The following is a 10,880-nucleotide window of genomic DNA, read 5'->3' as shown; positions in this document are numbered from 1 at the left end:
GTTTGGAAGCAAAAGACTAAGTATAAAAAGAGTGTTAAATCCAGAGAAGAGTGAGCAAAGCATTTTCAAGACGTAGCAAATGAAAGCTGGAGCGAAGCAGAGTTGGAGCATGGATTCACTATGTAGTAAAAGCCCAGACGCGGGATTTACTGTGTCCATACAAACTTCAGCTGGATTCCCTAAAAGTGGAACTCGATATAAAAGGGACATTTAACCCTAGCCACCACACACAGATCCCAATAGAAGCACGTTGTTGAGAGCTGAAGTGACAAGAATCAGGATTCTCTCCATTTTCGAGGGTAGAAAGTTGACGGCATAAGGGATATTCTTATGCTGTATCGAGCTGTCATCTTCTTATTCTTCAGTTTTTCTGCTATTTCCCTTGAGATGAGTTGTCTTCTTCTTTTACCCACTGTATTTTCTTCTTTATCCATGAGCTAAACCCCATTTCAGGGGAGATTCATATGTTGTAACTGATATGAAACTGAACCTCTAGCTGCTACATTCGTTTTTTAAAGGACCTGTTTATTTTTCCTATATCTTATTGAACATTGTTGACCACTTTGTTCTGTATGCTAGTTTCTGTATTGACCCGAGAGGGCATACGGTTTACCGACTTGCTTCATTTGTGATTAGTACTTTTCTATAGTATTTTGTGGATGCTCAGGAATGTGATCCCTTAATCAAGCCTAAAACTTGTTTTTATTGCTTGGAAACATAACAACGGAAGTTGTGGGTTTCCATGTTTCAGTGTCTCGGGAGGGAACCAAGTCGAGTTGGGCATTAATGAATGTTTGTAAGCTAGATGGTAGGCCGATAAGTCTGTGAATGCATATTGAATCTCCCCCACTTTTCCATATCTGTTAATTCTCCATTTCCGTATTCTGTGTTTTTCTTCTTCCAGTTAACAGCTCTACGAAGTGTGTTTGCTACTGAGATTTTTATTGCTTCTTTATTTTATCTGTTTAGTTACGATACAACATCCATATTTATTTGTTTTTACACTTTTAGTATCTGCGAACAGTGTTTAGAATATAATCCAAAGTCCTTGTGGCTTCACCTCGCTTCGTACTATAAGCGGCAATTTCGTGTATACTTGCACATGTTGTCAGTACGGTTGTGTGGACGCAACACTTATTACTCGGGGAAAAAAAGGAAAAACAAAATTGTTGTTATTCTACTTTCCCTCAATTTATACTTTTAAAGATGAGTGTGTGCGAGTTAAACTTTTCAAGATGGTTCTAAAAGGTCCTGGAGTTAAACTTCCATTAGTATTACTAACGGAATGTTGATGTGTCATATGTGATTTGACAATTTGTAGATGATTATCCAATATTTATTATTTTTATATTATTTTTACCTTACATGCCAATTTTTAACATTCTCTTCTTTCTTTCCTTTCCCTCCTCCTCCTCGCGTCTCTTCTCAAATTCTCCAAATTTTTCTAAACAATATCCTTTCAAGACTCAATTTTAGACCTCAAAAACCAAATTTCATCCAAAAATTTTCATATGTTTTCTCACAAAACTCACAATTCTTCATCCCCAATTTCAAATCTCATCTCAAACCTCCCATCCAATGGGGTTTATTTTGAAGATGACAAAGGAGGAGATCCTGCATATACCGTCAATCTTGTCAGACGTCAACCGATCGTTCTCTCGCTTTGGCCATCTTCTATAGGAAAATAAAGGACAAAATTGGAACCGAGAGGTAAAATCATTGTGTCGTGGGCCAAACCATTGCCTTGAAATCAAATTTAGCACGACCTCGAAGCTAAATCGTTTTACTGCCGATATGCTCTCCAAGGTCAACATAACCTCCAATTCAGGCGTGCACTCCCTTGAAAGGGAGTGGAATCAATCTCGTGCTCTGTTAAGGTAGTGAAATGAAGTGAGAAAAGTGAAGGAATAAAGTTGAGAGAATAGGAGAGAATTGGGATGAATCGGATGATTTGATTTGGAAGGAATGACCCTTATTTATGCTAAGTGAGTGGCCCAACATAGATTTTGAATTTTAAAAAATAAAAAATCCAGGAAAAGTTTGGGCCACTCACGTGTCCTTTGACCACTTCTTTCTCCTCTGACTTCCGCAACATATGCTAAACCATCCACGTTTCTTGAATTTTTCAATTCAATTGTCATTCTCAACAATCCCCCACAAATAAAAACATAGTAGAAAGAAGTAAGAAAAATGATTGAAAAATTGAGCAAATGATAAAAACTTAAGCATTAATATCTTACTATTTGAATTATGCATAGTGAAGTACGGGAACAACCTAAATCATGAAAGTGAGCTACCTCTTGAACTTCGAGTATTTATAGTTGAAACCCCCATAACACGTTTGAATCCTCGATTTTGATTTTGCGATAGTTGCCAAGTACTTTTAGTGGCCATGTACATACACCTTGGGTCATCGTGAAAGCTTTAGAAAGAGGCTCCACAACTCTTTCATAGAAGGCGACCTTACCTTCACAGTCATGTTGTTGCTTCATTAAGTCTATCATAGATAAACCACTAAAAAACTGAGCCATGAAGACTTTGAATATTATCCATCAAGTCCACGCATGGACCATCCAAAAAGAGATAAGGATTCACATGTTTCACCATATCCATCAAATCCATTCATGGACCACCCAAAGAAGGGTTATGGATTCATATATGCTTCACTACATCTATCAAGTCCATACATGAACCACCCAAAAGAAGGGCTATGGATTGAGCATCATGGATTGAGTCTCATACATTCTGAGGACTCCAGAATTACTCTCCTTGTTTGGCCTTTTGTGAAAGGATCCACCAAGTTCCTCTCGGACATCACATACTCCAAGGATATAATTCCATATTTCAGTAACTGCTTCACAGCTCCATGTCTTAGACATCTGTGGTGTCTCTTGCCGTTGTACACATTATTTTTGGTAATTCCTATGGTAGCTTGTGAGTCACAGCGTATGGATACAGCTAAAGATTTCCTCCATAGTGGCGTCTCCAAGAAGGATTCTCAGCCATTCTAGGCCTATTAGTTCAAGTGTTATGAACTCAGATTTCATGGTAGAGCGAGCAATACAGGTCTATTAGCCGATTTTCATGAGATAGCTCTACCATCGAAAGTAAACACATACCCGCTAGTGGAGCTTACTTCATAATTATCTGTAATCTAGTTTTCATCACAAATATCATTCTAGCACAATAGAAAATTCTTTTAAATGAAAACAATAATCCATTGTACCCCTTAGATACCTTAACAACCAATGTGAAACAGTCCAGTGATCTTTACCATGGCTATGAGTGTATCTACTCAGTTTGCTTACTACATATGCAATATCAGGTCTAGTGTAATTCATTAAAAACATGACACTACCTATGATATTTACATATTCGAATTGAGATACATTATCACCCTGATTCTTTTTAAGACTCATGCTAGCATCATAAGGTGTTCTGACAGGTAATTTATCAAAGTGATCAAATTTTTTTAGCATTCTCTCAATGTAGTGTGATTGACATAAGGAATACCCATGATCATTTTTCCTTATTTTTACACCAAGTATTATATAGTCTCTCCTAAATCTTTCATTTCAAAAGGTGAAGGAGTAACTTGGTCTCATTAATGATATCTCAGTTTAACCAAAAAATGAGCATGTCATCAACATACAAGCATATTATCACACAATCAGCTCCAAACAATTTTGAGTGTATTAGAGCAATTTACTTTATAACCATTGTTTACCAAAGTGCCATTAAATTTTTCATATCATTGTTTAGGAGATTGTTTTAGGCTATAGAGAGATTTTTTAAGCTTGCATACTTTATTTTCTTGACCAGTAGTTAGAAAACCTTTGGATTGTGTCATATAGATCTCCTCTACTAAATCACCATTAAGGAAAGATGTTTTTACATTCATCTGATGTATTTCTAACCCGAATAGTAGTCAGGGCTATCAAAGATCTAATTGTAGCAATCTTGGTTACAGGAGAGTACGTATCGAAGTAATCAATGTCACAATTTTGTGTGTAACCTATAACCACTAGTCTGGCTTTGTCTTTTTCTATCGTTCCATTTGATCTCATTTTTCTTTTAAATATCCATTTACACATAATAGGTTTATTTCCTACACGTAATTCCACAAATTCCCAAGTCTGATGCATAACTATGGAGTCTAGCTCACTTTTAATAACATTTTTCCGTAGGTTAGAATCTAAGACATTTATAACTTCTTGGTAGGTTTTATGATCTTCCTCTATCAAATACATGCAAGCGAATCGGTCATCTATCTTGTCAAAGTTTTCTACTAGATAGGTAGTTAGGAAGTCAGGTCCGAAGTTTTCACTAACTTTTTGTCCTTTACTTCTTTTAGGTTCAAAATCTATTGCATCATTGGATCTAGGTTCAAGGTTTATCATATCAATAGAAGTGGATGGCAATGACATGCATGCAGTTTTTGAAATACCGCTAGATTCACCACCAGGTCTAATCATAGGGAAGATATTTTAAAAAAAATCAGCATCTCTGTATTCACATATTGATTTATCATTCAATCTCATGAACCTATATGCAAAAATATTTTGAGCATAACCAATGAAAACACAATAAAAAATTTTAGATCCAACCGTTGGTTTTCTGAATGTTGGATATGTCACCTTTGCCAAGCACCCCCACACTTTCAAATAGCTCAAGTTTGGCAAATACTCCTTACAGTGCTCGTATGGTGTCTTATCCAGCTTTTTAAAAGCGACCCTATTAAGAATAAAACAAGCAAAAAATGCAGCTTCCCCCCATATATCATTAGACAAACGAAAACTTAATAGCATGACATTTATTATCTCGTTTAAATTTATATTTTTTCGTTCAGCTATTCCATTCTGTTCAGGTGAATATGGAGCAGTAAATTCATGTATAATCTCACTTGATTCACAAAAACCTCTAAGTGAATTATCACTATATTCACCACTCGTATCTGATCTTATTCTTTTTATCTTTCTATCTAATTGGTTTTCTAACTCAGCTTTGAATTTCAAAAACATACTACTAGCTTCATCTTTAGATTTTAGAAGATATATTTTCGTATATCTAGAAAAATCATCAACAAAAGAAATATATTAATTTTTTCTACCTCTACTAGTTGTGTTTTTTAAATTAGCTAAATCAGAATGAATTATTTCTAGGAGTTCTATACACCTCGAAGTGACAGGTTTAAAATGTTTTTTTTAGCAAACTTTGCTTCTACACAGATAGGACATTTTGCAGTTTCAGGCAAATCAAAAGCATTAATTAAATTTAAAGTTCTAAGCCTTTTAATTGATGCAATATTCACATGCCCTAATCTACCATGTCACACATCAAGAGACTCAACGAGGTAATCAGAACTAGAATGAATTTGAAGAAGTAGTGTTGAGAATAAACAAACCATCTGCAAAATAGTCCTTACCAACAAAGTCACCATTTTTGGTGATGATAACCTTGTTGGCCTCAAACACAATCTTAAGTCTGGCTCAGTTCAACAGACACCCTTACACCAAATTTCTACGCCGGAAAGGTACATACAACGCATTACTTAATGATAAAGTTTTGCCAGATGTGAGTTTCAAGAGAATCTTCCCTTTCCCAAGTACTCCAGATGTGGCATGGTTCCCTATAAAAACACATTCACCATCAGCAGAGTTCTGAAAGTCATGGAAGAGGTCACAGTTCAAGCAGAAATGTTTGGACGCTCCTGTGTCAAGAATCCAGTCGGATTTGTTCTCTACAAGATTTGCTTCCACAACCACAGCGGCAATGATGTTGTCTGTCTCTGCAAGGTTGGCTTGTGGAATAGCTCTTTGATCTTTCCTATCTTTCCTCTGAGTGCAGTAATAGAACTTGTGTCTGGGTTTTCCACAGATATAGCATACCAATTTGGATTTCTCGATCCTTCCACCAATATTTTTAGGTTGGAAAGCTTTGTTCTTTTGAGCTCTATCCTTTGCAATTTGCTTCCCTTTGTTCTTGAACCTGTCTTTGGAAGCACTAGAAGATTCAACCAAGTTAGCTGTAACCAAAATTTAGGGATTGAGAAGAGATCTTATCTTTTCGCTTGTGGGCTTCCTCCGTGCACACGTGACTGATAAGTTCTTGTAAAGTCAAGTCCTTCTTCTTATATTTCAGGTGGTTGCGATAATCACTCTAGGGAGGATAGAATTTCTCGAGCAACACATTGACTTGAAGAATCTCGCACATATTCATGCCTTCAGACAGCATACTTGACATCAGGTTCTCGTACTCATGAACCTGATCCATCACCGGTTTGTCGTCCAACATTTGAAATTGTAGCCATTTATTGACTACATACTTCCTTATGCATGCATCGTCCCTACCATATTTAGACTCTAACGTGTCTCAAATGACCTATGCTGATTCTTGGACTACAAAGCGATCAAAGGGAGATTCGTTAACAGCTAAAACGGTGGCAGCGGTAATGGCAAGGGGATCAGTGACGGCTACGGTGATGGTAGCGGAAACAGCAGCAGCAGCGGCAGTAGTAGTGGCAGCGGTAGCAACAGCAGCGGGCTGAGCAGCAATGAGAATGTAGTTGATCTCCAACTGCTCAAAGAAAATCAGTAACTTCTGTGACCATCGGCGGTAGTTAGATCCGTCGAGTGGTTCCAATTTTAACAAGTCCGGCATGACCTTCCCAGATCGGATAGTAGTCATAGGTAGAAAAGAGATTTGCTTTCAACTTGTAGGAAAATAAAGGACAAAATTGGAACCGGGATGTAAATTCATTTTGTCGTGGGCGGAACCACTGCCTTGAAAATAAATTGGCACGATCACGGTGCTAAATCGTTTTACTGCCGATATGCTCCCCAAGGTTAACACAACCTCCAATTCAGACGTGCACTCCTCGGAAAGGGAGTGAGATCAATCTCGTGCTCAGTTAAGGTAGTGGAAAGAAGTGGGAACAATGAAGGAATAAAATGGAGATAATAGTAGAGAATTTGGATGAATCGGATGATTCTATTTAGAATGAAGGACCTTTATTTATACTAAGAGAGTGGTACAACATAGATTTTGAATTTTAAAAAATAAAAAATCCAGGAAACGTTTGGGCCACTCACGTTTCCTTTTGGCCACTTCCTTCTCATTTGACCTCTACAACCTATGCTAAATCATCCACGTTTCTTGAATTTTTCAATTCAATTGTCATTCTCAACAACTTCTACGTTGAGTTTTTTAAATCGAAATACCTTCTGGTGTTTGAATCTGTCGAACGAGGGTGACATTGTCGGGAGAGGACTCGAAGGTGGAGTAGGAGAAATCGTAAACGATGTCGGAGTCGGAGGTGGACTCGTCGGAGAAGAAGCAATCGTCGGCGGTGGAAGTGGATAAGTTGTCGAAGTTCTCCATATGTGGGTAAGAAAAGTGATTTTTTTTTTTTGCCATGGACAACGGAGATGGGGGATTCCATTGAAATCTATTGTCGGCCTGTGAACGGAGTCGGAGGAGATGAACTTCACCGGGGATTGACTGGATTTTTGGATTGGATGGAAAAGAACTCAGAAATTGGATTGGATCGGATCGGAGGAAGATGAATCCAAAAGAAATTGAATAAATAATTAATATCATATGGAAAAGGAAAAAAAAGGCCACCTCACTTAGAAATAATATAAATTCAATAAATATGTAGCAATTATTTAAAAATTGTCAAATCACCAATACCACGTCAACATTCTGTTGGTATTATTAACGGAAGTTTAACTCCATAGAACTTTTAGAACTATATTTTAAAGATTGAGAGTAAACTGTCATTTTATAAAACTCAACGACTAATTAGGGATCAAAAAGTGTATAGTTTAACATAATAATTCCCTCAGTTTCTTGAAGTTGTAAGGCTGATAATTAGATTGGAAAGTTGCTGACTTTTGTTGGAGCCCTTTAATACTTTATCGTGGGCTGAAAATTGTATGGATAAATCCTCCCATGTACTAGTCTAAGATTTTAGGAAAAAAAGAACGGGGAATTTAAGCAAAAAAAAAAAGTTGTTATTTCAATGATTATTAAAAAAATTGTTTACAAAAGGAGCCCTTAAAGGTAGGGGTAAGGGATTGGAAATCAATTACGTTAGTTCCTAATAACTGGTTGATAACTAAGCAAAATAAAGTTAACACAATTATAATTTAAATCTCTAAGAATCTTCTAAGAAGCTTCAATTTGTCATTTGAGGCAATGCCTTCTGTTGGAGGTTGATTTTCACCTGCCACGTGTTGTAATTGTAAAGGTGCACGGATTGGAAATCGCGTAAAATATAATAATTTGCCCAAGTTCACTAAGGTCGGAATCAAAGGCATGACCTAAGTAAGCCGAGCCGACCTACAGCCTTATCTGTAACGGTGTTTCCTAAAACCCAACAACACGCCGCGTTTTTAGGGTGTGTCAGAGTTCCTGTCGGGCCCAGTTTCTATAAATACAAACTCCTGTCTTAAATGCAAGATACACAAAACTATAAATACTTGGCGAGTTAGATCGGATTGAAACTAACTTGTTCGTCGGAGTGCTAACCTTGTTATGCAGGTTCCTGAAGTGCTTTAGGAGATCGTTTGGCAGCCCAGGGAAGATCCTTCCGATCGCTCCGACCTATCCTTCTTCTGAACTTGGTAAATCCGAGCTCAAACATCTTCACTTAATTATTCTAACTTTTCTGCATGGTAATTTTCTACATGATTCTTGTTCTATTCATCGGTTTCTTGTTTAGGATGTAGAAAACTTGGGTTCGTTGGTGGACCACAATAGTCTTGCCCACATCCGATCCGCTGTCATAACTTTGTATGCCTCTTCATTATCCGCTGCAAATATAAAATGCAACATAAGTTTGATTGAACTTTTTTTTTCAAAAAGTAAACTAAAAAAGAAGTTAGAAGATTCTGGTCTTTTAGACTTTACACGAAATGGTATGTAAGCATGTTCTCCATTGACTGGACCTATTGTGAAACCAGTGTAACCTGCCATTGCGCCGTGAATGGCGCTATGTATAATTTTGTTATGCTGTGAAGAAATCTTTTGTAGAGAAGAGAGGATGGAATTTTCCTCTCATTCTTTGAAGTGATCCTGGATCAATAAAAAAAAACATGTTTTTTTTTTATTATTTCTATTCAATTTTGAGAATATTTCTAAAAAGAAGAAAGAGAGAAACAACAAATATAAATAGTTGTCAAATGCTTAAATTTCTTTAATAAACATTTAAACAAGTGAACATTAGCAAATGTGCACTAAATATTTAAAGTTGTGTCTAATAAAACCTTAAACTTATTAGATACAAAATAAAAATTAAAAAAATCTATTACACGGTAAAAATTTCCAAAAATTCAAAAACTAAACTTGTAATATAATTAACCAATAAGCCAATTATATTTACCGAAATATCATTATGAATAGTCTTTGGAATTCAACCACTGCAGCTTTGAGACCACGTCTTCGAATTTCCTACATAAATGAGAAGAATAATTCATGTGAGATCCCAATCTCTTCCATCTTTTAAACATTCTTCCCATAGTCAAAAACGATTTCCATTACCTCATAAATGGCAGCAGCCCCTTTTTGAGTTCCATTCCCTCTAAGAATATAAACCTGAAAACCGAAACGAGTATTAGAAACTATTGGATGATCATTGTTTAAAAATTGTACATATAACCTTTCGGACTAATCATCTTACTGCAACAAAGCAAGTTTAGGAATGAATCTAACGGAAATTTAGGTCTCTAAATTCAACTTGAAGATTGAGGTTTTAAGTTTGGATCATGAAAATTCTTAACTTGTAATGAAAATTGGCACCTGATTGATGCATCTATCTTGGATGTTGTCAACAATCTTGAGGTGTTGTGGCCACCACATTTATGGATGTTGTTTACTGACTTGGGTGTTAATGAGATTGTATTCTTATTACAGAAATCTTTGTACCCTCCCTGTATTATGTGAAATAATTGGTGGTATTAAGTGAAAATCACTTGTTCAAATATCACTTCCTAACCTGTCTTTAATGACATTCACTTTGTGATTAAGAAGAGTTAAAAGCGTGTAATCACCTCAGTTCCAACAATTTTGTGGACATCGTACATGTGGTTTAATCCACATACTATTTCTCTAATCACTGTATTAAGACTTGGGCACAAGCCACCACAGGTTACAATACATGCATGAACTTCATTAGGTTCAAAAAACACCTAACAAGGGTTAGACGTGTTATTTAATTAGATACAAATAATTGAAAGAGCGATGGCAAAGTAATTTTAGTAAAAAAAAAAAAGAGAAAAAGAAGAAACAATGAACGTTTAGTAACTGAAAATGAACATTTAGTAAACCTTTTGGCGGGGACCAGTACGTCGAAAATATGGTCCTCTTGGAGTGTTCTTCTCAAAGACAATCTGTTTTAAATACAACTTTAGAAAATCATAACATAATTCAATATATAAAAATGAGGTTGAAATGTCAAACTCAAATTACTTAGATTTTGAGCAACAACACCGTCCACATTGACAAAAGATTGCCCAATCAAAAGTACATATTTCATTAGAATTTTAATGGCTATCAATATTTCCAAACAAGAATATAATGTGTTTTATTCGAAATAATGAAATTACATACTCAACAGCAAGATAGGCAGGATTTTTTTTCGTAAAAGATTTTGATATACCTATTGTTATAGATGAGAAAATCCCTATTTTCTACAATTCGAATTCCCCTTATTTAAGCAATTCAAAAGGGAAGATATATTTGTATACCTTATGATTTAAGAGAAGATATCATATATTCAAAAGGAGAAGATATCCTGATTGCCTCAAGATTCTCCCTAGATTCAGATAACCAGATTTCTTAGATGTATCAGGATTCGAATTCCACAATCCCTAGAGGGA

The 10,880-nt window shown here is 36.0% G+C and overlaps 1 pseudogene; it reads right to left on the bottom strand.

Annotated features, from left to right (window-relative positions):
* Positions 1 to 6,381: 6,381 nt before the first annotated feature.
* LOC148213224 (ATP-dependent 6-phosphofructokinase 6-like) lies at positions 6,382 to 10,500 on the bottom strand (annotated as a pseudogene).
* Positions 10,501 to 10,880: the final 380 nt, after the last annotated feature.

This window comes from Momordica charantia, assembly GCF_013281855.1.
Source record: "Momordica charantia cultivar OHB3-1 chromosome 1 unlocalized genomic scaffold, Mcharantia_2.0 BLBB01000001.1, whole genome shotgun sequence".
Classification (NCBI taxonomy): Eukaryota; Viridiplantae; Streptophyta; class Magnoliopsida; order Cucurbitales; family Cucurbitaceae; genus Momordica; species Momordica charantia.
Note: the sequence above shows the minus strand (reverse complement) of the source record. Positions and strands in the feature narration are given on the sequence as shown.